Below are 27,164 nucleotides of genomic sequence, written 5' to 3' on the forward strand. Positions count from 1 at the left end.
AAAAGCTTTACAATCAGTGTATACATAAACTGCAGTCTCAGAGAACTCGTGAAATATATCTATGGCCTCTTTTAACATGCTGATAAAACATTAATAAGTGCATGGCAAGAGGCACTTAGGACATGGTGGCTATAGATCTCACTCATGAGCCAGATGTGTTCGAATTAACAGATGAGTTTGAAATAAATCTGTGGATCTCTGACAAGAATTACATAATCTTGTCAAAGTGCTATAATGTGGGCCAGAGATGACCATAATGTGGTCACTGCAGAAGTCTGGCATGTCACAATTATGAAGTACTTTGTTGAGGAAAAGTCTTTCATGAGACAAATACAGGGAGTAAGAGCCACAGTTTAAATCTGTTTTTAAATCAACCCTAATATAATCATCGATGTGAAACCCCTTGATTGCCTAAATAAAATGCATTTTGGCTCATGGTAAATATCAATAAAATACCCCCAATACCATGTCAGCAAGCAAACGTGCTATCAATGCGGAGAGACTACCGCAATATTAAACAAGGACGTGCCTATAAAAGTCACAAACCATAGGGAGTCTGGTACAACACAGCTAAGGGCACTGTGTAAATTACCTACAAAACACTTGCCCCCACCTACAATGAACGCGCTGCAGTAAGCAGGTAGATTGCCATATATCCTACAATATACACATCTGTTTTTTTAAGTGTCATGTTCCCTATAATATACATATTGCGTGTATCTATTTTGGACTTATAAGGTTTCTTCTTAAAATTGACTGCCTCATAAGTTCTCAGGCAGCCTTATATTCTGATCTAGGGGTCAAATATATCCTAACTAGTTTGAATTCTATTCCAAGGGTATTCTCTGTCACTGCTAGCAAGACAGTAGTATTCTGCATGTAGTTATATTTTGTGGCTGGTCCCTTGTCTATGTTAAAGGAGGCTCATTACACTCTATTAGTGCATCTCCGATATTCTCTAATCACCATTAATTGGCTAGAGAGTGCACCACTAGATTGATGATTTGAAAAGCCATTGACATTCATAGGCCGCAACAAGCCGACGAGGTTTATCTATTTCTTGCTGTGATATGATAAACGGACAGGTTCTAGCTACATGCTTACAGCAGCAAGTTCGCGGTAAGACGGGAACCCTGCATTTTGTTGGTAATTTACTCAGTGCACATAGCCGTGTTGTACCAGACTCCTCATGGTTTGTAACTTCATAGGCATTTCCTCGTTATTTAATATCATCGTAGTCTCTCCGGGTTGGTAGTGCATATTTGCCTAGTGAAATGGAACTGCAGGTATTTTGCCGATATTTACCCGGAGCCACATTGCATTTTGATTATGCAACCAAGGGGTTTCACCAAGATATGTATAATAGGAGTGAATTTCTTACCCTGTATGGTGTTAAAACAGATTTAGACTGTGGTTCTAAATCACAGGATGGTCATAAACCATACCAGTAATAATCTATCATTAATATGCACCATGAGACATGCAAGAAATTCAGTCACAATTAATAACACAGTCATAAATCAGTTAGATCAGTGATCCCAGTCTTAAGACAGTTTGACAACACTGTAAATCATCTTGACAGCACCATTCACTACAGGTTGCTGTCTGTGTCTGGATGTGATGGCTGCTCAGCTTCTAGGCTTCCTTTGCTACCAGTGACATCTGAGCCCATTTCCGGCTATTCCTGGGCTGCATGTGCTGTTCTGCTAGGGACTATCAACTCTGGCTTTCTCCATTGCCCCTCAGTGCCCCAACTGTCAGGCCCTCAAAGACCACTGTTATGGCAACTCTTTCCCTTCCAATGGCCTACTGGCTGCCCTTATGCTTTATTGATGCCTTTTAAAGGTGCTGTCTCCACCAAAGAGTTTAAATGACGTGGCTTACAGGCTTCTCATGCTACCAATAAGTTGCAATTGTGGTTCTCTCGTGCCATGCATGGGCTGCAAGTGTTGTGCATGCATAGTGGCTAAGACCTTCTTTGGCCCTTCATTTGCCTGACCGTGTCCCTGCCGCAAAGCATTTCAAGGACACTGTTCTGTCATCCCTGCTACAAAACCCTTCCACTCCCTTATGTGTTGTAGCTGTGATATCCACTGTCATAGGAGGTATGGGTGGGTGTGACAATGCTAGCAGTCAGCTATTAACCGTTGACCCCAGCCTTTGCCTTTTAAGTTCGCAGGACGGTCACCCCCTCCTCAGGCAGTGGCTGCTTTCAGAGGATGACTGACCAGTCCTGAGCCCTGTTTTTCATGTGCCGTCATACTGCCACATACTGAAGGGAGTAGCGGGGTGAGTATGCCAGCCCTTACCTTGCTTAGCTGTCCAGTTCTCTACTTCCGCTACCCCCTCTCTTCTCTTCATTCCTCCTGCTGCTGCCCATACATTCTGGAGTCATCTGGCACTATTAGCCATGGTCACTCCAGGGTCTCGCGTTGCCATCCTGGTACGCTTCTCAACCTGCCAAAGACAGGCTACCAGTTCCTGCTGAGGCTTTTACTAACCCTTCCTTCCACCCGACCTCCCTATAATAAGAGTCTGAAACTCTGGGTGGAATCAAAAGTCCATAGATTTATTAACACCAAGTCATAAATCACAGAATGGTCATAAACCATAACAATAGTAATCTATCTATGGTATGCACCATATGTCATGCAAGAAGTTAGGTCATACATTAGTCATACAGTCATAAATCAGTTAGATCAGTGATCTTATTCTTAAGCCAGTTTGGCAGCAGTATAAATCATCTTGACAGCACCATCCACAACAGGTTCCTGGACATCAACTGGATATGAAGGTTGGTCAGTTTGTGCGCAGCAGCTTCTAGGTTTCCCTTGCAACTGGTATTCTACATCCATGTCTGCTTGCGAAAATCTCCTCTGGCCCTCTCTGATGCCCCTCAGTATCTCAGCCATCAGGCCTCCCAAGGACCACTGGTATGGCAACTATTTCCCTTCCAACAAGCCTACCGACCACCCTCATATTTTAATGTTGCAGTTTAAAGGTGCTGTCTCTGCCATGCTGCCAGTGGTTTCCTGACCATTGGCATCTCCCCCCTTAGTCTCTAGGCCCTCTCTGCTTAAGTACACCCTCTATTTCAAGAGTGTCCAGAAAATTCAGAGGGCAATGTCCCTATATATCCCTGGAATGGTGAACCTAGCACACTTACTAGACTGGCACCTCAGAATGTCCAGGCCCAGCATTCCGCTGGGCCAGTGGGCAAAAACACTGTTTTCGCCCGCCAGCCCAGCGGAATGTTGTTTATTGGACCGGCAGGGTACTTGATGGGGTGGCGGTCTGGGTTTAGACCATCAGCTCAGAACTCAGCGGGAAATCCAACTGAGTTCATAATGAGGGCCTAAATCTGTTGGTGGACTACCTTTTCTGTATTGCAGGCCTGGGAGATGCTGCGGCCAGTTGTGGTGCATAGGCATTCACTTTCTTTGTGTTTTTTTCCCACTCTATGTTTTATTTCTTTTGTTGACTGCTCTGGTGGCATTTCCCTTTCAGGGGTGCTGTTTGTAGCAGTTGTGGGACCTGCTTGGGTGGCGGTGACGTCAAGACTGTAGAAACACTGCAGGTGTGTGAAGTGGCCAGGTGGCAGACGTGAGCACCGCCAACATGTGAAGCTGCCAGCAAGGAGCCACAGTGCAGGAGGTGCCGGTGGGCCGTGGCACAGGTCGAGTACCAGCCTCGTCACCATTGTTGTGTTGGGCCCTTAGGCAAGGCCAGCACTCGTATCGCAAAAGAAGGACACACCCAGATGTTAGTGCTTTACTGCCCGGATGTGTGAACTGCAGAATGCAGCTGAAGCGGTATGTTTTTATTTAGGTTTATGCATACTGAGAACCATTTCACTGCCCATCCTCCCCATCCCACCTGTACTGAGCCCTTTCTTGGCTATTTGGGTAGCTCACTCTTAGGCCTTCATTACTTTTTTGTATACATAATCTATCCATGCCAAATGTGTGTTCTTTGTTTCCAACGTCCTAGGGATTCTAAAGGTGCCTAGGGTTTGTGGATTCCTCTGGAGGATACGGAGAAAATAGGCAAAATATAACAACATTTTGAGGTTTTTTTTTTTAATTGGGGGGAAGTGCTCCACATAAAAGTGTCTGTTTTTTTCCCTAAAATTGGCATCCATGAAAGTGTACTAAAGTCACCTTTTTCTCAACTTTCAGGACCATGCAGAGCTGAATCAAAAAGGTACATTTTGTACCACAGTTTTAGCATGTTTCTGAGAGGTAGCCTATTTGTCCAATTTGATGCACTTTTAACCTACTTTCAGTTTGTGGTGGTAAACAGTGAGTTTAGTCTTGAAAATGGGGCTAAACATGTAAAACTCAATGCCCATAACACTGAATTTAGAACATCACCAAGCATCTTTCCCCTGGTACATTGACTAGAGAAAAATTGAAGGGGTGCAGAGTTTCCTTACTGAGCGCAACAAATCTGTACTTTTCTTGAAATTGTGCTACTAAATCTTAACTGGTTTCTGTGCAGGGATTGGATGTTGATGATCCACTCATGATCACAGTTTCTTTTAACGGAAGCTGAATCAAACCCTTTGCTTCAAGAAGGCGCATGTGTAGCCCTCCCTCTTGCAGCCCCTCCCCACCCCCACCCCACGAAGTTCTGATTAGAATGGGAACCCAGCCTTTAAGAGGACAGTTTCTATTGTTTTGTTTAAGGTCTTAAACTAAGTAAACATTGTTGTATTAAAATCACAGACTCTCGAAGTATGACTACTTGATACATTTAGTGATGGCTTCACAACCAGTTCCTGAACTAGGCATCAAGGGTCCCTCTGTCCAAACAATAACGTATTGAATCAGGTTGATAATTGTTCTTGGCGCTTTTTTAATAACTCAGTACAAATATGCGATCACAAAATTAATTAACGCTAGAGTGATAACATTCTGCCCTTATAGTGGAACATACTTTATGAAAATATATTCTACTTGCTCGGTAGGTCGTGTTTCATTGTCCAAGCGCTATTCAAACATTAATCTCGATAAATGGAGAAGTATGCGACCTAAGACTAAACTGATAACTATTTAAAAATCACAATGCTTTAAGAAAGTTAATGAGCCATGGCCACCTGATCTGAATTGCAAGCTCACCACTGGGTCATTTAATTTTCTATTTCATTAGTTCTGTTAGGAACAGATGCCGGGCTGATATGCGTAATTAGTAGAATGCTAATACCATACAGTGGTCAGCATGCGTCACTTTGATTACAATAATAATCTCACAAACTGATTGAGTGAAAGACAAAATAATAAGTAAAATGGTAATAAGCAGCAAACCAAGTATATGTGTATCGTCTATGCATGAAAAGCACTGCGTAGTCAGAAAACTAGACTTCATTGAGAACGGCAAAAGGAAAAATTAATTTAACTCGTTTAAATCTTCAAGCTATTTCTGAAGTTTTTTCCCCAAAGGTTTGTTCCAGATATTTCTATAAATATGATTTGATTATTTTATTTGTATAGCAAAGAAAAACACAATCACTGGTATTTATAGTTTCTTAAAAACATTCAGGAGAAACATAAATGGCTAATGTAAAATCTTTTCTGAGGGATGAACATAAGATCAAACTCTTTTAGCCAAAGAAATCGATCACAAGTCTCTTTTGATTGATGCTATTTCCGTGGCGTTAAGCAGAGCAGTACTCAGTGCAAATAACTTGCATTACCGCATTGTTAGGGCAGTTTTGCGGATATGGTACTATAGGAAAAAAATATTTTTTGTAACATATATAGGGCCATATTTATACTTTTTGACGCAAAACTGCGCTAACGCAGTTTTGCGCCAAAAAAATTAGCGCCGGCTAACGCCATTCTGAAGCGCCATGCGGGCGCCGTATTTATTCAATGACGTTAGCCGGCGTTAGCCGCCGGCGCTGTCTGGTGTGCGTTGAAAAAAACGACGTACACCAGGCAGCGCCGGCGTAGGGGGAAAATGGCGTATGGGCGTCCACAAATGGTGCAAGTCAGGCTGAGGCAAAAAAATCGCCACAACCCGATTTGCGCCATTTTTTTACGACGCCCATCCCCCATTGAAATGACTCCTGTCTTAGCAAAGACAGGAGTCATGCCCCCTTGCCCAATGGCCATGCCCAGGGGACTTCTGTCCCCTGGGCATTGTCATTGGGCATAGTGGCATGTAGGGGTGCACAAATCAGGCCCCCCTATGCCACAAAAAAAAAAAAAAAAAAATACTTACCTGGACTTACCTTAATGTCCCTGGGGTGGGTCCCTCCATCCTTGGGTGTCCTCCTGGGGTGGGCAAGGGTGGCAGGGGGTGTCCCTGGGGGCAGGGGAGGGCACCTCTGGGCTCATTCTGAGCCCACAGGTCCCTTAACGCCTGCCCTGACCCAGGCGCTAAAATCCGGCGCTAATGCGGGTTTTTTAGACCCGCCCACTCCCGGGCGTCATTTTTGCCCGGGAGTATAAATACGACGCATATGCATCAGAGTCATTTTTTAAGACGGGAACGCATACCTTGCATATCATCAACGCAAGGAAGGTGTTCACGCAAAAAAATGACGCTAACTCCATGAACTTTGGCGCTAGACGCGTCTAAAACCAAAGTATAAATATGGAGTTAGTTTTGCGTCGAATTTGCGTCGAAAAAAACGACGCAAATTCGGCGCAAACGGAGTATAAATATGCCCCCTTATGTATGAGCAAATTTGTTGTGTTGCGTATTGACATGTTGATATTTTGTGATGTTGTTTTCCTGTACTACATTATTGTGCTATGTTATTGTGTGTTAAACTGTTGTTGTTACAGTGTATTCTGTTTTGTTGGGTACTGTTATGTTGTTGTCACGTCGTTTTTAGGTTGAGCGTTCGGCCTGCTGTATACTAAAGTATGCAATAGAGTGAGTTCCAGCGTTCTGATTCGTTAGTTTCAGTGTCCTTCAAAAATCCTTGCTTGCTAATGGTCAGTTTGCCTCTTTGTCCTGCCTTTTTTCACTTTGGGAGCAGCACAAAGTACTGTGTAATTACGCTATGTCCTGTTTATCTCTTCTGTAAGGGACTATTTTTTGGCATTTGCCTGTTTCACTTCAGCAGTGTGGGTGCTTGCTCAGCCCCCTCCTCCCCACCAGCTCCCTCTGTAAACATAAACCAACAGCAGAGGGGGGCTTTTCCAGGGCCAGCTCACCCTCGCTCTCTTCCTTTTGTTGTTTTCAGTCTGTGTGGCAATAAAAGTTGATTCAGTAATTTACAACGCTATGAGCAAACAGAGACTATTGCTTTCCAAATACTTGTTTATATATACCTTGAACTCCACTAGAAGGAATCGAACCGCTGTGCTTGAGCACTAGTTACATTTCACAAGAACACGTTATTCTTTTTTTTTTTTTATTTTACGCCGAGACTCAAACCTGGTTCCCTGGTCTCAAAGTCAGCAGCGCTGGCCGTAGGCACACACCCTCGCCCCGGTGGAGTTCATTCACCTCTTCTAGTGACCGCGAGCCCGAGCGTCTTGGGTCTGCTCTCTCATCTATTGCACCCCAGTTCTCCAAAGTCTGGGACAGACGCAGCCTCGGCCCTCGCATACCCCCTGCCTCCCAGCAGGAGCCTCGTACAGGTCGCTCCTGGCTCCGAGCTTAGGTTTCAGATTTCTGACACACCTTGCCGGAGGAATGCTTCTCTTTGTTTACACTTTTGAATCTCACGTCTCTGCCCCACTATTGAGCAAGAGCGGCTGCGAGGGGAGGCTTCTGTGCTATTATTCATCCCCGACACCCTGGAAGTTAATTATTAATCTGCCGCGAATAGGAGAGAGCACCTGGATACAGTAACAGTGAAAGGCTTGTTCAAATCCGGTATTACACGGGAAGTGGGTTTCGGTTACGAAACGCTGCTCCCTAAAGGGGCCCTGTCTGCTGAGCTGTCATTCTGGGATCCGCGCGATGCCCTGGGAGGGCTGCGGGGGACCGGGGTCGCGAACCCTCGCGCACCAGGCGCTCCCATGACTGGGGACAACTTGTTTCAGGGAACGGTGCGAGGGCGGCCAGCGCGTGCCACCCCGTCCATTCTGTGCCCTTATGCTACTAACTTGATTTTATATAGCGCTTACCACAACATGTGCAAACTGTACAAATAACACACATGTCACCATTCCCCAATTTACTGCGCTAGACATGCTCACCCCGGAAGGTTCCAAGGTTGAATCTGCCTTGGTGGGGTTTAAACTCACGACATAAGAGAGAACATTTGCCATCTGCTCACTGAGTCATCTTCCTGGCACACCAGATCCCAGTGCCATTCATCTCATTATGTTAATGTACGTTTTTGAACAGTGGTTGCTGCAGTAGGCTAATTAACATTTTCGAATAGTTCTGTTCTGTTTCAGACAGAGCTTGGTAACAGGAGTGTCACAAGTATGTAGTAGTGATTGTAAATTATGTTATTACATTCGAGTACTTTTTTGTGGTTCAAGCAAACACTCGGTGCTATTACTGCTCTTTCACTTGGCTCTCCTTCTTGCATGACGCTTCTGTGTTGAAAGGGTAGGCTCTTGCCACAGAAGTCTGGCATATGGTGGTCACCTTTCTAATGCAGTAGCCTAGGATTATTCGCATCATTTTGACTCCTTACTGGGGTGAACCCTGCATAGCATTTAATGCTGAAATGGGGGCATGGCACAGTCCGCCAGGATACTGGACCAGAGTAAGCTTAACATTGGATTTGAATTTCACACAGCTTGTAACTGTGACACCAGAAACACACCTAAATGCTGTCTCCATATTTGGATACAAACCAGCTGTATTTGTAGCAAGCTGCTGAGCTACGTTTGATGAATACATTGTTCAGTGTTAAACATAGTAGGGGTAGTCTGGGTTAAAAACACTACTATTTATTTCTTGTGGAAAAAGGTCTGTATTGACTTTACTAACACAGCAGAGGTCAACTGTTTTTAAATGAACACCGATGCAATAACAGTGAATAGCTGCTCCAAATGTAAGAAGGCAAACAATTTGAAATCGTAAATCCAAACGGCATGCTTTGGGCATATCAAATCTTGATGGATTTTCTGTCAGGAAGGCCTGTCTGACACACTGGCATTTCCCTAGTAGGCTGCCCTCAGAGAGGATTGGGTTAGACTTAGCCGTGCTCTGTCTCATTTCTAGTCGTGGACTCATGCACTCTGCGGCTGTTTTGAAAACCATTTCCAGAACTGATTTTGGTTTCCAATCTGGGCCTATTTGTAGTTATTATAAATAACTAAAACTCTTGTCAAAAGATGACAATTAACTTGTTCGAAATATGCGAGACCTATTGCATTGCAAATGCTTGTTGAAGCTTCTTGGTATGTTGGTGTTCTGATGTGCTCTGCAATTATTTTAGAGATATAAACAAATATTGTTATAATTTTAGCCTAAAGCAACACATTAATATTCTACAGGCTTACAGCCATTTACATTTGTCTAAAGTGGCAAGATACTGCTGCTCCGGATCTTCAAGTACTTGAAACACCTGAAACACTGGTCAGTCTAAATATGTGCCAGAGCCCGATTTATAACTCCCAGTGATCATTCTATGCAATAAGGCCTATGATCTCAATGAAAGCTAAGTTGGAGGGGTCTTGCATTTTCCAAGTTCTTGTTTTGTCTTCAATTTAAATTAAATAGCGTTTAACTTTCTAGAGGTGGACTGAAACAGAGCCTCACCGACCAGCTTTAACTAGGTCTCCAAGTTCATGAAATTTATGGTCTTTATGCTGCGGACTTGGGCCCAAATTTGTCTCATGCAAGTTAACACAAGGCAGTCACATTTACATTTGAAATTTGCGTCACTTTTCATCGCAGAGTAAAACAAAGCATCACCTTACACTGCCTTGCATTACCCTGCATCAGATAGGCCTTACCCGGATGGAGCATGGACATGCATCCACATAGGTATTTTGCAAAAACAAAAAAACAGATTTATTAAAGGCACACAAGCTGAATTTGCTCCAAATGGTGCATCTACCTGGCCATGGCACAGAGGAGAAATATCTTTATTTCTCCTCTTTAGTCCATCTGTACATATGTGCTGCATTTGTAACCTGAATTTGAACACTTTTGACACCCCTCATTTTTTAAAATCACATATCTGATATAGCATGCAAATGTTTTTTCACTAATCTTGTATCAGTTGCCCAATTATAGACTTATCTATGTTGGACACTCTTGTAAATGCTTCAGGTAGCAAGGTACTTCCCATTGTCTCTCATGTCTGGGTGGATGGTGGCTCAGTCAAAGGTCTCCCTGGCTACCCATTTAAACTCCACCTTTTACTGATCTTTTATTTGTTCCTTGAGGTGACACCCAAAGCACTTTTGTATGCTGATGCACATTATCACTGTGAGTTAAGATTTCCACAAGTACTTGTTATTGTGTGCATACCCTTTTCCACTGATATGGCCAACTTCTGCTCACTGACCTTATACTTGCATTTCTTGGTGACTTCCTCACATCCATGCTCTTCCTAGTAGTTTTCTAAGATATCAGCCTCTCAGTTCCTGTCCTGTCTTCTATACTGGCTTCAGAAATGGAGGGCACTGTGTCATGGTTGAAATATCCACCTACAAAATACCACTTCACCATTAGTGGTTATCACTATATCAACAAGATAAGTAGACCTGAAGGGAAGAGTAGTAAATCTATAGTGATCTATAAAAAGCAGGTCAGGCATCCTGGACGGTTGCTGTTGTAGCATAAAAAGTTGGTGGTTGCTGGGTCTTTGCAGCAGTGGTCATTGTGGGCTGTTGCTGTCAGCATAAAGTGCGGGTCCCGCTGGATCCTAGCATTGGCGGTCATTGTCGATGGTTGCTGTTGGCGTGAAGAGAATGTTCCACTGGATCTTCACATTGGCGGTTATAGCCTGCAGTTGATTCCTAGAGGTAGGAGGTCAAATTGCAGTCATGAGGAGTCCAAACCTCTGTATCTTCACTTTTACTTCAGGAGTAGTACAGAGTAATGCAAGCCAAGGACCCAGGTCCTGCGTTAGCCTCTTGGGGATTAGGATCCACTCCAGCAGAGGCGAGCAGTAGGACAAAGGCAGGTCTAGGCTATCCAGTTAGTGCTACTCACCTAGGCACTTGCAGCGAGACCTTTGGAAGCTTGTTCTGTCCTTGTTGCACAAATGGGAGGTCAGCCCAATGACCAATCTTCCTTCTTCAGACAGCAGGGCTCAACAGGTTCAGAAGTATTCTGATTAGAGATGATGAAGGTGACAATTGTATACCTGGTACTAGCTTTTGTTTGGGGAATTCCGTGTACTACCTGGTTCTGGTCAGTTCTTCCTCTTTCCCTGTATTTGAGTCTAAACTGTCTAAGATGACAAAGACAACGGCAAGCCTAGTGTCAGGTTCCTATGTGTGTGCTGCAAACCTGGTCCTTGAATATGTAGTTACGGCAGGGCACAACTCCTCCCCAGCAATCCTGTAAAGAAGAATCCCTTTCTTCAACCCTAGGCCACTTTTGTCCCGATGTCTGGAAGCAATAGACAAAACACCACAGGAGAGCTATTCTTTTAGAAATTGGTTTATTGGTAGACTGGAGTGTGAGCCCCGGTCAAGCAGCAACCACAATCCTAGTCAGGGTAAGGCACAAACAACCCTCATATTACCCAGTGCTCAATCCCCTGGTAGCTCGGCACAGAGCAGCCAGGCTGAACTTAGAACCAATTTGTAAAGTACTTGTGCAACCTTTCAAACAGTAAAGCAATGGAAAACCTACACAAAAAGATCCCACACCAGGTTAGAGCAAAATGTAATAGATAAAAAAAGAGCAAAATGACAAAAATCCAATGATTAGACATCTGGTCGTGCTAGACCAGGTCAAAGTCCAGCTGAAGGTTTACTCAAGTTTTGTGCCAGGAGTCTTGTTTGTATTGAAGAAAGTTGCTGTGAGCAAGGAGAGCATAGCGTGCAGAAGCTGGTGTGGCACAAAAAAACAGTCAGGGTATCGCAAATGGGAGGAGTGGAGCTTTGCCTTGGTGGTCCCTGCTAATCAACAATACTACTGAATGCAGAGACAGGCTTACAGCGGTCGGTGATTTTTAGTGAGAGTGGTGCAGTTCTGATGCGAACACGCCAGTCTGCAGTCATGAAGAGTCCAAAAGCTTGAATTTAAGAATTCAAGAGCCTTGCCAAGGGTCTAGGAAATGAGGGGTATCACTTAACTGTCAGGAACTCAGTGAAGATGGGTCCAGGAAGTCTAGGGAACTTTTAATGTTCCTGAGGCTCACATCAATAGGCCAGCAGACTATCCCATGGAGTCACTCTGGGGTCCTGGATTCAAAATGAAGGTTGCAGATCCCGTTTTTCTGCCCCAGACAAGAGGGCAGCAGCTCAGCACAACAGGGCAGCAGCTCCTTTAGAATAGCAGTCCAGCAGAGTGGCAGCCCTTGGAACAGCACAGCACTCCTTCCTAACAAAGCATCTACAGGCCCAGAAATGTACTGAAGTGGTGGTGTCTGAGGTCCCTCTTTTATATACAGTTGTGACTTTGGCTTAGGGAGAAGTTTCTAGATGCACGCCTTTGAAGTGCAAAAATGCTCTTCCCTGGCTGCATGCTTGCTGATGTGACAGTGCAGGCTTGTTAGGCCCTTTGTGTGGAGACAGGACACAGTCTATTCAGGTGTAAGTGAGGCTGTACCCAGTTCCTCCCTCCCCTAATGCCAGTGATGGCCCATCCAATCACACCTAAGCTCCCATTATTTATGGCTATCTAGGAGGAATACACAAAGCTCTGCTGCCAACTACATCTAGTTATGTGACCAGAGACAGGCTGCAGGCACTAAGGGTCAGATATACCATTAATTCTAATAGTGAACACCAAATTGCGATTTCTTGCTAATCGCAATTGAGTAATCGCTATTGGAATGTATGAAACTCCAGGAGTTTCATATAGCGATTCACAAGGGCTTGCAAATGGATCTAACTCATTAATATTCATGAGGTAGGTCGCAATTTGCGACCCATTGCGAATGGCTACAATCACAGAGCTGGTGGCCTGCTGGGCTCAGCAGACCACCATGTCTGTGATTGCTTTTTAATAAAGCAACCTTTTTTTTTTTTAAATACAGCCCGTTTTACTTAAAGGAAAACACAATTGAGTGGGACCACTGACTGCTCTTAAAAAATATTTTTGCATGCATTCACAAAGTGGACCCCCTTCCCCTTTGCGAATGGGTTACCTTACAATCAATAATTGGTGGTAACTGTGATTGTTTTGCGACTGCAAACACAGTCACAAAACAATCATAAATAAATGTGCGATTCAGTATTAGGAGGGGATGCACTTGACATGCCCCTTCCTAATACTGAATCGGTATGTAGTCGCAAATCCAATTTGCGATTCGGTAACAAATTACCAAATCACTAATTGGACTTGATACATACCAAAATGCATGTTTGCGATTGCAAAAAATGTTTGATACATCTGGCCCTCAATGGCTAAGGCAAGAAAATGCCACTTAGACAAGTAGCATTTTCAGAAATGTAATTTAAAATCTGACATCACCATAAATTATGATTTTAAATTAGGATTCCAAGGACACTATAAATGAACCAGTTATCTCTTCCCATTTGGAAATTACAATGTAATAAGGCAGCTCCAGTGTCATTCAATGGAAGAGATAGGCCTCACAGTACTGAAAATAAATGTAAGAGTTTTTCACTACTAAGAAATGTAAAGGTACATGTCTGGCTTTTTAAATACACTGTACTCTGCCATTTAGGGCTGTCCAGGGCCTACCTTAAGGGTGGCATATTTGTATTTAAAAAGAATGTTTGGGCTGGCTAAAGGATTACTTTGCCAGGTCAAAATAGCAGTTTAGAACTGCACACATGGGCTCTTCAATGGCAGGTCTGAGACCTATATAGATGCATACTTAAGTGGACGCACAATCAGCAGTGCTGCAATCCCATTTGTAGCATTTAAGGCATAGTAGCATTTATTTTGCAGGTGGAGGGGCCGGCGGTATGGGCGTGGCAAATCCGCCACAGTCATAATTGCTGGCGGAACACCGCCAGCCTGTTGGCGGTGTTACCGCCAACATACAGCCGGCCGCCAGGGTCGTAATGACCCCCTATGATTCTAAAACATTGTTATACTAGAAACATGGATTACTTAAGCATGAACTAAATAACTAGGCCTCAAGATGTCTGGATACCTGTAAAGGAATCAAGAAGGATTAATACAACTTTCCAATGAACCTCTCAATGAAATGTTATACATGGATTAGAAAACATTAGAACCATTTAGAATTACGTTTTCAAATTCAAGCATAGTCTTTTGCATGAGAACCAGGAAATAATCGGAATGATTTCTATAACACCATAGGAATTGTACTTAAGGGACTTATTATGCACATACAATATAATATCTAGAATTCTAACACTTTAGTTTTCTTAAAATGCAGGAACATGAATTGTGCACATTGCGGATTTTCCACAATGGTTTGTAAATCCCATAAATGGTTGCGCACAATGAATAACATGAGTTAGACACAAGAAATGAATTGCGCGTCTTGCCGATTCGAAGGCCACCAAGTAAATGCCATGAAGTGGTAGCACACAATGAACATCGTGATTTAAGCACAAGAAATGAATCGCGCGTCTTGCTGATTCGAATACCACCATGTGAATGTCACTAAATGGTAGCGCACAATAAGTAACATGAGTTTAGCACCAGAAATGAATCGCGCGTATTGCCGATTCGAAATGTCACCACGTAAATGCCATGAAATGGTAACACACAATGAATATCATGAATTGAGAAATGAATTGCGCGTTTTTGCCGATTCGAATACTACCTTGCTAATGCCATGGAATGGTAGCGCACACTGAATATTCATGAATTAAAACACAAGAAATGAATCACGCATCTTGCCGATTCGAAGGCCCCCATGTGAATGCCAAGAAATGGTAGCACACTGAATATCATGAAATAATCACAAGAAATGAATCGCGTGTCTTGCCGATTCGAAGGCCACCATGTGAATGCCAAGAAATGGTAGCGCACACTCAATATCATGAATTAAGCACAAGAAATGAATTGCGCATCTTGACGATTCGAGTGCCACCATGTGAATGCTAAGAAATGGTAGCGTACAATGAATGACATGAATTAAGCACAGGAAATGAATTGCGCGTCTTGCCGATTTGGATGCCACCATGTGAATGCCATGAAATGGTAGCGTACAATGAATAACATGAATTAAGCTGAAGAAATTAATTGCGCGTCTTGCCGATTCGAATGCTACCTTGTAAATGCCATGAAATGGTAGCACACAATGAATATCAAGATTTGTACACGAGGAAAGAATTGCGCATCTTGCCGATTCGAATGTCAGCATGTAAATGCCATAAAACATCAAACGCACATTCACACGCACAAGAGCAAAATTGTTTTATCATGCAAATTAGGCCCAAGAATTCGTAAGCCTTCGAGAACGGGTTCGGGGGCCCAGCCCGACCTCTGTCTTACCGCCCTGATCAAGAATCACTGACAAAGTGAAAGGGCAAGGCCTGGAAGATCAAAGTAGGCCTCCGGAACAGGAGCTCAGGAAGTTGCTGCTGCTCTGCACCAGGACCTCTGAATAGTGAGCACGTGGAGATGGGCTGGCTCCCTTATATAGAGTCTTGGCCCAGCCCACAAACCACACCCAGGCATGCTGCAGGGAAAGCTTCTAGAAGGCCCTGGAAAGGGACCACACCCTGACACACTCTGAAAGCCTGCAGCAGTACATTGCAAATGAACAGTATTTATATGCACCTTGAACATAAGTCTTCAGGATTAAACTCTGCAATGCAAAAGGTTAAACAACAGCATATCAGCACAACGCATGAATTACGTTATCTTGAGAGTGCTGGGTTTTTGCATTCTAGTCGCCCGTAGAGTGCGCACTGCCCTGATGTTGACTGTGTCCAGTCCTTCAATGAATATCTGCATTACTGGTGCCAGAATAGGTTCATTGATTCCAAAGGCAACACCATTAAACACAGACTTCTGTTGGGGGAAAGTAGCAGATCTGAAAGAGACATATTCCCAACAAAGATATAAGACCAGGGTTGATTAAAACAGCGCATGAGGGGGTGGCATCTTCCCATGCTGGTGTTGCGGCTACAATTTCAATCTTACAAGCCCGTTATTGGTGACTAGGTCTCCACAAAGAGACTAAGCAGTATGTCCTTTGCTGTGACATCTGCCAACAAATTAAAGTTTCCACTGCCAAACGCCTGCCACGGACACCCCTCTTGATTTCCAACAAACCATTCCAATGTTTGTATTTGGACCATTGCAGTCCCCTAACACTGGGTAGTGCATTCAAGTATATATTAGTCGCTGTTGGTTCATGCTCTAGATTTTTATGGGTGTGGCCATAAACGCTCGGCTGACGCTCGGACCTTTATTAAAGATTTGTGAGTCTTTATTGGTACATATGTGGTTGCGGCTTTCCATTCTGACCGGGGCCTAGCTTTCGCCTCAAGGGCATTCAGGGATGCCATGGCTTTGTTGGGAGTCCAACTCCAGTACTCGTCTCCATTTCATCCCGAGGGAAATAGTGTTGTGGAGCGATTAAAAAGTGATATAAAGCAATCCTTAACCGCCCGAGTCTTAGGTAAGGGTCGTAGTTGGCTTAATCACCTATATGGAGATCAGGGAGCACTTAATAATCTGCCTAGAAGGTCACTGGGGGGGTCGTACTTCATATGAGTATCTGTTCGGAACCCAAATGTATGTTATGGATCTTGATGGTCCTGGCGTGGAGGCAGCAGAAACACCTTTTGACATAAATGAATGTGTCACTGTCTTACAGGAATTGCAACAGTTCTGTGATGATAATTCTTCTATCAGTGCTGCCTTCACAGGAATCAAGAATGTGCATGTAACGTCTACCGGCTGGATTCCCAGAGTTGGGGATCTTGTACGTGAAAAGGTTGCTGTGAAAAAGGAATTTGGCCCTTCCTATCGAGCACCAGTCCCAGTCTTGGGAATATACAGTACCAGAACTGTAATTCTCCCACCGTTGGCAGGTGCCAAAGACAATCATTTTGTCTCCATCGACAATGTCAAACTACACCATGTCACCGATCCTGCACAGCAGACCAAGAGGAACATCCAGTAGTTCCCGAATCCCTCTCACTACTGGTCAAGAAGTCTCTCTACAAGTTGTTTATACCAACACTGACACCTTTTCGAGCTTGGAGAGGGTGGAAGATGATCTTGCATTGGTTCCACTAACATCGAACAATACAGAAATAATTGACCGATCTGACTCAAGTCCAACACAAACGGATGGTGCTATCTATTGTGTGCCACTAAGGGAAACACCAACTCCACCAATGACCATGGCTCCAGCCTTTGCACATACTGCTTCTGGATATTTTGCCGACGTCAATGATGACGTCTCAGACTCATTCGCCTGTTCGACACCTGAATTGTCAAAAACACGTAAGCTAATGAACTGGCTTAAAAAATATATTTTATTTTTCCATGGAACTATCTATGACTTTATTTGACTGTCCTAGCTTTCCTACTTTGGATTGGTTTTGTTATCACTTTTTTCATGTAAATACATGGTCATTTTCTCCCTGAAAAATCAACAGTTGGATTGGTGGAGGAGGTCTTAAAACCAGATTTTTCCTCACATAAGGTCCAAAGAGATGTATCATTTGTGAACATTTCCGCAGTACCAATTCCTGATGGGATTGTTTGGGACAAAGTGATATTTGATATATATGGTAATACGGAAGTAATTAAAAAAGTAATTAAAAAACCATGGGGGTTATTCTAACTTTGGAGGAGGTGCTAATCCGTCCCAAAAGTGACGGAAAAGTGACGGATTTACCACCAGCCGTATTACGAGTCCATTATATCCTATGGAACTCGTAATACGGCTGGTGGTATATCTGTCACTTTACCGTCACTTTTGGGACGGATTAACACTCCTCCAAAGTTAGAATAACCCCCCATATGTGTTCAAATTATCAATGAACAATATTATAATACCAGCCATTGTTTCTGATGATTGGGATGTGAAAACAGTTGACTATGATGACTGAATTGCAGTACTATACTGCATCTGAAAACGAAGATGTTTATCAATCTAAAGAGAATTATGGTGATATGTTTTGCTATAATTATTATGGGCACCATTTCATACATAGAGCGAGCAGCCCCAAAACTGTTTTTAATTGTACACAATGGGAACATTGTCTGACTCCACCACAAGGGAGTTCCAAAACATATTCTGAAAAGTTTACATATTTTTCTGGGCACAATGTAAAAAATGCTAAGTTATATTAAGTACCACCTACTACTGATATACATATGCTATTGACAGATACTAAATGTATATATTTGGAATCCTTTGTTTCCCGGTTGTCTATAGAAGTCTATGAATATTGGCTGAATTCAATTGATCTGAAAAGTGTATGGGGAACTAGACATTGGCAAATTAAGGGAAAAGAAGCTTTATTTGGAGCATGCCTCATACCTATACAAATGATATTTTTAAATGAAACAGTACAACAAACAATTTGTTTAGGCTTGGCTAAAATTAAGAAATTAAACATGCCTAGTATACCGGCCCCTGCAAAGTTTTATAAATGACAAAAATATACAAATGCAATCGAAGATCAGTTTGATGAATGGGTCCAGAATGGTACATTTAATGTTTCACTGACACGTCCTGGCAGGTGGTTATTGTGGCCAATAGATATCAATGGGTGTCATCAATGTTTCATTAACTCCTCGGGGAGTTTTAGAACTAGTAGGGCGAACCCTTGCTATGTATCATCCGAACATGCAGGTATAGTTACAGCATATAGTGTAGGGAAATTATGACAGCAATGGTTAAGAACTTCCTCACTAGATGCTGTTAGAGAACACCTCGGTCTCCTGTCTAATAACACTGATTTACAGGACTTCCTGTTAGGCCCAAGCAAACACCGTAGGAAGCGTTTCTTATATGAAGTATATAATTAAATTTGGAATCTTTCCCAACAAGAAGCAGCAGCCTGATTAAGGCAAATAGACCAGGAAAATCTGAAAAGGACATTAGCTGTTGTGGATAATGGGATTAATATCTTTAATATACTTTAAATAACATTATTTCTTCTGCTATAGACATCGTACAAACAGATATGTCTTCCTTACATCATGGACAAAGTCAGCTAAGGTCCATTATACAGTTGGGTTGGACACTTCAAACATTGAAAGCGGGTCGCGTTCCATGGCAGCATGTCAGCGTGAGGGTGAGATGTTCTTCCTTTAATTTAATACGACAACAACAACTAATGGCTAAAAAAGAAGCAACTTATGTCATGCTTAATATTGCGAAATTAGAAAAGTTGACTTTTACTGTGGCCGAAATACCATCTGCTGAGTGGCTAATACACGGGGTCATCAATCTGCCTATTTCTACACTTCAGTTCACCTCCTGTTTAAAACACATTCCGGTAGGCAGATATGAAAGGCTGGGAGATAGTTACATCCATGAGGTATTGGAGCTTCCTTTCTCATACAAATGTTTCAGTGGCATGAACAAAGTCTTTCTTAGTGGTAGTGAATGCGAGACTTCAGTCAGCCATTCGATCATTTGTAAACAGCTGTCCTTGCATGGGGCGTGTAATGCTTCTGCAGCAAATTTAGCTTGTTATCTGAAGGGGGTTCCAATTCCCTTGATTAGACCTATGTTTCAGGTGCTTTCAAACAGCAGCCACGTCCTCCTCAATGGTGAAGGCTGTTGTGGTATGCGAGTCGGAATAGTTTACGTTGTTTTGGTCTCTAAGATCGTTACATGCTGTGGGAACATACTCCACACCCCCCCTAAAATTAAAAAGGTAGCTGACATTTGGCCTCACATTGGTACTTCAAATGTGAATTTTGACAAGTTGAGCAGACTCAAGGCTTTATTGTTTCAAAATAATGTGGCCCTTATAACTGCACCCGAGACCTACGCACTTCAGGTGGCAAGGTCGTCAGCAGAAATACAGTCCCTTTTAAATACAAAATTTCTGAAACACTTTGGTAAACTCGTGGGACGAATATTTAATACGTCCAGTACAACTGGAATCGCAAATTTTTTGAAAGCTGTTGGTTCTGGTTTCAATCACGCCTTCTCCTCAATATTTGGTTTAATACTATCAGCAACCCACTCAATCTTCTCGTGAACGCATGATGCAGTATTTTGGAGCAACACTCCTGGAGCAATTTGAGTGTGGATGGTCTTTGTCATTCAGACAGGTTTTGTATTGTGTGCAGCCCATATTTCAGTGCCTCTGGTGCTCTTTCGAACACGCCCTTGAAGTCTGTCTTTCAAAGCAGCGCTTGCCTACAATGGACGCAGATCTGTTGATGTTCTCACTGAGGGCTCATTACCGGGCATGCGCATTGAGATTGCGCTTGCTACGAGAAGCTACTTATGAGTTGCTCTTCCTGTGGGATGTAGCTCACGAATCATCACTGGGCAGAGCATGGAATGCCACCTCGGCTGAGGCTGAGGCTACGGAACACTCCTTGATCCTTCTTAGCGATGACTTTCCGACTTTAACATCGGCTGAAGTGGAAGATCTCCTGTCCTCTATGGTCCCAGAATCGAATGGAACATTTTAAAATTGACTTTGCCTTCTGAAAATTGGTTTTATGTCACATGCTTATGTTTATAATTTAAATTGTCCCTTTACATGCTCACGTGTCTCTTCGACTTGTCATCATTGACATTGCTTTTATATATATATCTCAGGTTCAGCTTTTTAGTGACAATTCTATATGTCTTTAGGCTTTGAACCACCTTCAACCGACAAGGGGAGGGTGTTGTGTAGACATTTTAGTTATAGCTCCATGAAAGTTATTTTAACACACTAGGCCACTGTGCACTTTAACCTAGATATATTTTATTCAGCTTCATCTTATTATTGTTACAATAACCATTTTTACGGTCTTGTTTTATTTTCCGTTTATCTCACTGTTTTTGCCTAGGCCAGCACTTTGGGGGTCATTACGATCTCGGCGGTCTTTTTGCAAGACCGCTGAGGGACCGCCGTGCGGAAGACCGCCTGTGCAGGCGGTTTGCCGCTCGGCTTATTATGACTGTTGGCTGCTCTCTGTCGTTATTCTGACGGAGGGCCGCCAACAGCCATACTTGCGGGCGGCGGGGAAGTGGAGGTTGCTCCACCTCCACCGCCACGCCAACAGAACACCGCCCAGTGAATCACGTCCTGTGATTCGCCGTGGCGGTGTTCTGTTGGCGGTGTGGTGTCGGTGGAGCTGCCACCATGGCTCCCGTCCCCTCCCGGAGGATCGACGGACCAGGTAAGACGATTGTCCATTAGGGGAGGGGGTGGGGGGGTGTTGGGTGTAGTGTGCGTGGATGGGGGTGTGCGTGTGTGTATGTAGAGGGGGATGTGAGTGCGTGTCTGCTTGCGGGGGTGTTGTGTGGATGGGAATGAGTGCGTGTATGGCTGTGGGTGTGTCTGCATGGATGTGGGCGTGTATGTTTGCATGTGGGTGTGCGTGTCTGACTCTGTGTGTGGATGTAGGCATGTATGTCGGGGTGTGTGCGTGTTAGTGTTGGTGGTGCCTGCATGCATGTCGGGTGTGTGAGTAATGTTATGTTGGGGGTCGGGGTGGGGAGGGGGCCCTGCCACCTTTGGGGGGTGGCAGCGGTGGTGAGGGGTGTAGGGGAGGTAGTCGAGGTGGGGGTGGGGGGCGGGGGAGACCCCTATCAGTGCCAGGGAAGGAATTCCCTGGCACTGATAGTGCTTACCGCCATGGATTTCAATGCGGTTCAAACCGCAGGAAATCCATGGCGGTAAGCCGGGTCCAAATACCGCCGGCGGTATAGTGACGGCCACCGGGCTGGAGACCCAGGTCTCCAGCCCGGCGGTCGTCTCCGCCCTGGCGGGCGGGACGGAGAACCGGCGGATGACCATGGCGGTAACCGCCATGGTCATAATACACCAAGGTAAGACCGCCAGACTGTTGGTGGTCTTACCGCCGGTTCTTCGCCATCCGCCAGGGTTGTAATGACCCCCTTTGTTCTCAAACAAGACATACTTGATCACTCTGTGCTTCTTCCAAGGCTGCAGCACGGTACATTGCCGGTGAATGTGGTAGAAGTTTAGTCCCAACATTTGTAGAAAACACACATCTTACGTAGGGACATTTTCTCAGAACATCAGCTGTGATATTATGACAACACTTCCTTGTCCCTTACACGTTAGAGGGAGATTCCAGCCAGTGAACCACAACTGTATGCTGATTGCTGAATGCTTCGCTATAGATGTTAACGCAGACGGCAGGCCTTTGCTCAGGAATGGGGGTTGATGTCTTCCCAGCGGAACCTGAATGGCAGAATTAGAGCTTAACATGCTGTGCTCTATCATAGCCTAGGTAGGAATTAGTCCATTGAATATAGTGACAATAATGATAGCGTTGTTTTTATGCTTCACTCTTCTTGTCACAATTTTAATACTGTGATGTTGTGACGTCCTGGTTATTGCAGCTCACGCTTTGCTATCTAAGATTTAGTTGTTTTATTAAATTTATTATTGAAACATATACTGCCTCTGTTTGTCATTTATATATGAGACCACATTGTTAATGATTGAAACGGATGAGACCTGAGTGACCACGACTTCCCTGAAAAGCCAAGTATGTCATGCGCTTGGCTGCCCAATCATCCCTATCCTTGGGTAGAGATGAGGCACTGCTAGTTAGCCGGAGCAAACACGGACTGAAGCGACAGGTGTCACCCGCAGTGGGTTAGACTTAGGGGGTTATTCTAACTTTGGAGGAGGTGTTAATCCGTCCCAAAAGTGACGGAAAAGTGACAGATTTACCACCAGCCGTATTACGAGTCCATTATATCCTATGGAACTCGTAATACGGCTGGTGGTATATCCGTCACTTTACCGTCACTTTTGGGACGGATTAACACTCCTCCAAAGTTAGAATAACCCCCTTAGTCTCCCACACCGCTGGCGATTCTGCCGCTCAAAAAATCCAGTAGTCTCATTAGAATAATGAGAGCCTACGTGACATCAGAAAGGCACATTTGGTTTAGACCAAATAATGCCATCTTTCTAAAAGTGACATTTTCAGAATAATACTTAAAATCTAACTCTACCATTAAAGAATATTTGAAATCAAAATTAATTTGTATGTAAATAGCAATTCTCTATCTGGTCCCAAACTATATTTTGCACTGCTAACACTTGTTAAGTTTACCAAGGTAACCAAATGCTAGTCTACAGGAGAGAGGTCCAATAAGTGCTGCTGCCTACTTCTAGTATTTAGTTTACAGGCCCTTGCACATGTAGTACCATATAGTAGGAACTTACAAGGTAACTAAATAACGAAATCAGATATAAGTAAATTTTACCATGTTTAAAGAAGAGGGCACAAGCATTTTGCCGCAGGTCAGCAGTGGGGAAGTGTGCAAAGGGCACAAGGGCTTTGCTATTGGTCGCAGGGAGGAATGTACAGAATCCCAATGCCAACAAAAGCAAGTTCAGCAAAAATCAGGGAATGAATGTAAATTGTCTATGCAAATACCATGCCAAGGATGCCAGGTATAACAATATTTCACACATTTATATTGTCTTAAATGTTGACCTAGATGCTTAAATGAACTTCAGAGCAAAGGTGTGTGCCAGGATGAATCATGTTTGAATCGCAGTGGTCTGCAAGAAATCTGCTAAAGCGTATTTTAGTAGATATGATTTGGCATTGCTCTTTCCACTAGTATAATGGAGTACAGCAACATTGGTATCTCCACTGTGTTGCACTACTTTTTGATGTCTTCCTCAAAGTACTAACAGGAGTTAGCATGCCTATTCAGATGTAGCATCAGACTTAATAGTCTTAGGGGCTGATGTTGCTGTAATGGGCTCCTGGCTGGATAGGGTACAAGCCAAAGACCCCGGGATGACATAAAGGCTGGCAAAACAGTCACTATTGACACAGGTAGTAAGCAGGATCATCAAAGGTAGCATGCACAACCAAATATAAACTGTCTAGAGAAGCAATGAGAGCGGCCCTAACAGTGGGGGAATGGAAAGGGAGAAAGAACAAATATGGGAGGATAGTGCAAAAGCTTGGTATGAACTATAACATGGGGGAAACCCACAAGAAGCAGCAACCCATTTCCAGATGTCTAGCCCATATTGCAAGTGAAAAGGATCATGGAAGTATCTTTCCTGATCCTGCCTGCTAGGGGCCCGATATAAAGATTAAATAGCAAGGGGGTGAGTGGGCACCCTTGTCTTGTGTCTCTATTTTGAAATCTGTAGTTACACTTCCATTCACTAAAACCCTTGCTGAGAAATCTTTGTAAATCAATTGCACAGCTCTACAAAAATGTTTATTTACATTATAGTGTTTTAAAATGGTAGCCAAATACGTCCAGTTTACATTATTAAAAACGTTTGTGGTGTCTAGGGTTAGGACTGCTAGTGCAATGTTAAGGGCCATCAGTTGAGCCAACAAGGCCATATGTTAATTTGTATACATATCTTCCCCTTGCAAAACCCTTCTGATCATAGTGCATCAACCTGTTAACTACTACACACAGTCTCCTTGCCAAAACCTTTGTGTTAGACTTTTCATCCTTGGTGTGGTCTACCTTAAATTTTTGCCTCTGTTCCCCAGGTTGTTGATGTGTGCAGGACTCTGATTTTGCTGTTTTTATTACTCTGGGCACTTTACCACTGCTAACCAGTGCTAAAGTGCAAGTGCTCCTTTACAAAATTTGAATGTAATTGGCTTATCCATGATTGGCATATCTGGTTTACTAGTAAGTCCCTAGTAAAATGCACTAGAGGTGTCAGGGCCTGTAAGTCAAATGCTACTAGTGGGCCTGCAGCACTGGTTGTGCCACCCACCTAAGTAGCTCTGTAATCATGTCTCAGACCTGTCTGTGTATGCAGTTTTAACTGTAAATTCGACTTGGCAAGTGTACCCACTTGCCAGGCCTAAACCTTCCCTTTCCTTACAAGAAAGGCACCCCTAAGGTAGGGCCTAGGTAGCCCCAAGGGCAGGGTGCAGTGTATGGTTAAGGTAGGACATATAGTAATGTGTCTTATATGTCCTGACAGTGAAATATTGCTAAATTCGTTTTTCACTGTTGCAAGGCCTATCCCTCTCATAGGTTAACATGGGGGCTACCTTTAAATCTGATTAAAGTGTAGATACCCTTTGGGAGCGGATGGACATGTGGAGTTCGGGGTCTCTGAGCTCACAATTTAAAAATACATCTTTTAGTAAAGTTGATTTTAAGATTGTGCGTTTGAAAATGCCACTTTTAGAAAGTGAGCATTCTTCTTGCTTATACCATTTCTGTAACTCTGCCTGTTTGTTGATTCCCTGTCTGGGTCAGTTTGACAGTTGGGCTGGTTGCGGCTCACACTAGACAGTGACACAAAGGGAGCTGGGGTGTAGCCTGCATATCCTGATGAGCCATCTGTGCTAGGAGGGAGGGGAAGGAATGGTCACTCACCGCTGAAAGGGCTGTGCCTGCCCTCACACAATGCAATCTCCAACCCCCTGGTGAATGTCTGGGGCCTGGCCTGGGCAATGCAGGATTTCACATCCCAAAGAGACTTTGCTTTGAAGCAGGAATACTTCAAAGCAGAAACTGGATATAAGAATGGCACCCAAAACCATAGACTTTAGAAACACTTCTGGAAACAAGAGGAACCTCTGCCTGGAGAAGAGCTGAAGAGCTGAGGAAGAAGAGCTGCCCTGCCTGTGACTGTGCTTTGTAGAGCTATCCTGCAGCTGCTGCATCTGCCAGAGTAAGAGGGCAAAGACCGGAATTTGTGTGCCTTCCATCCTGTGAAGAAAACTCCAAGTGCTTGATTTAGAGCTTGCTTCCTGTTGTTTGAAGTCTCAGGTACAGCAAAGACTTCTCTCTGCCAGCACCTGGAGTCTCTGCAGAGACTCCTGCTCTGACAAGTGGTGCCCTATCAAGGCCCTGGGCCCTTGAAAGGAAAGCTGGTGGAAATCGAAGGAAATCATCTTCGGACGACTTCGGACCAACGCCGCTGCTGAATCCGGTGACGCCGCCTGCAACTGACTCCGTGCTCTTCACTGGCACATGACGACCTTCACAGGCCCGACGCCGCTGCAGCCCTGCTGAACTCTGTGGAAGTCGCCGCACCGCGTCGTGACCGACGCCGCTCAAAGTGCACGGGTTCAAAGTTTCGCACAGGCGCCGCGATCCCCGACTTCGCACATCGACTTGTTTTCACTCTTCACCAAAGGCACTGTACTTAGGGGTCTACACGACTCGTGTCTGGCGCCGCTGGTGTCGGCTTGTTGGGAACGACTCCGTCATGACGCTGTGTTAACAACTCATCGAAGCATTTTGTGTTTCTAAGCACTATTTTTGAGTTTAATCTTTAAAAATTCATAACTTGACTTGTGTATGTCTGATGTTTGTCATTTTGGTTTTGTTTTGTTTAGAGAAATATTTCATTTTGTAGTGTTTTCATTAAGTTACTGTGTGTGTTGGTACAAATACTTTACACCTAGCACTCTGAAGCTAAGCCTACTGCTCTGCCAAGCTACCAAGGGGGTAAGCAAGGGTTAGCTGAGGGTGATTCTCTTTTTCCCTGACTAGGGTGAGGGTCCTTGCTTGAACAGGGGGTAACCTGAATGTCAACCAAACACCCCATTTCTAACACTTTGCAAATATTTTATAGTCACTGTTTGGGAGAGAGATGTACCTGTAGGATTCAGATCTAGTAGGCTTTTTTCCTGGTTTCAGGATTAACATGTCTCTATCGAGGACTGAGGCAACTGAATCCCTTCCTCACAGATCTCCCCAAATATTGTGGTCATAAATGGCAGAATCGAATCAACTAGGGCCCTTTTACAGCTCCACTGGCAGACCATCGGGGCCCACAGCTTTACCCCCTTTATTTGAACTAATGGCCGCCTTACCACTATCTGGGTAATGCAGGTGTTCAAGACAGGCTGGTCATTCGCTGGCAAAGTGGATAGAGGATACATACCTATCAGTTGATTATCTCCAAGTCCTCGGTATAAACATTTTCAAAGAACCCCTGGAAAGCTCTCTCTCTATCAAAACAACTAGTCAACTTTCAATTTGTCACACCACATTTTATTCTTTTAATCGCATTCCTTTT

Source organism: Pleurodeles waltl, chromosome 3_1 (genome assembly GCF_031143425.1).
Source record: "Pleurodeles waltl isolate 20211129_DDA chromosome 3_1, aPleWal1.hap1.20221129, whole genome shotgun sequence".
Lineage (NCBI taxonomy): Eukaryota > Metazoa > Chordata > Amphibia > Caudata > Salamandridae > Pleurodeles > Pleurodeles waltl.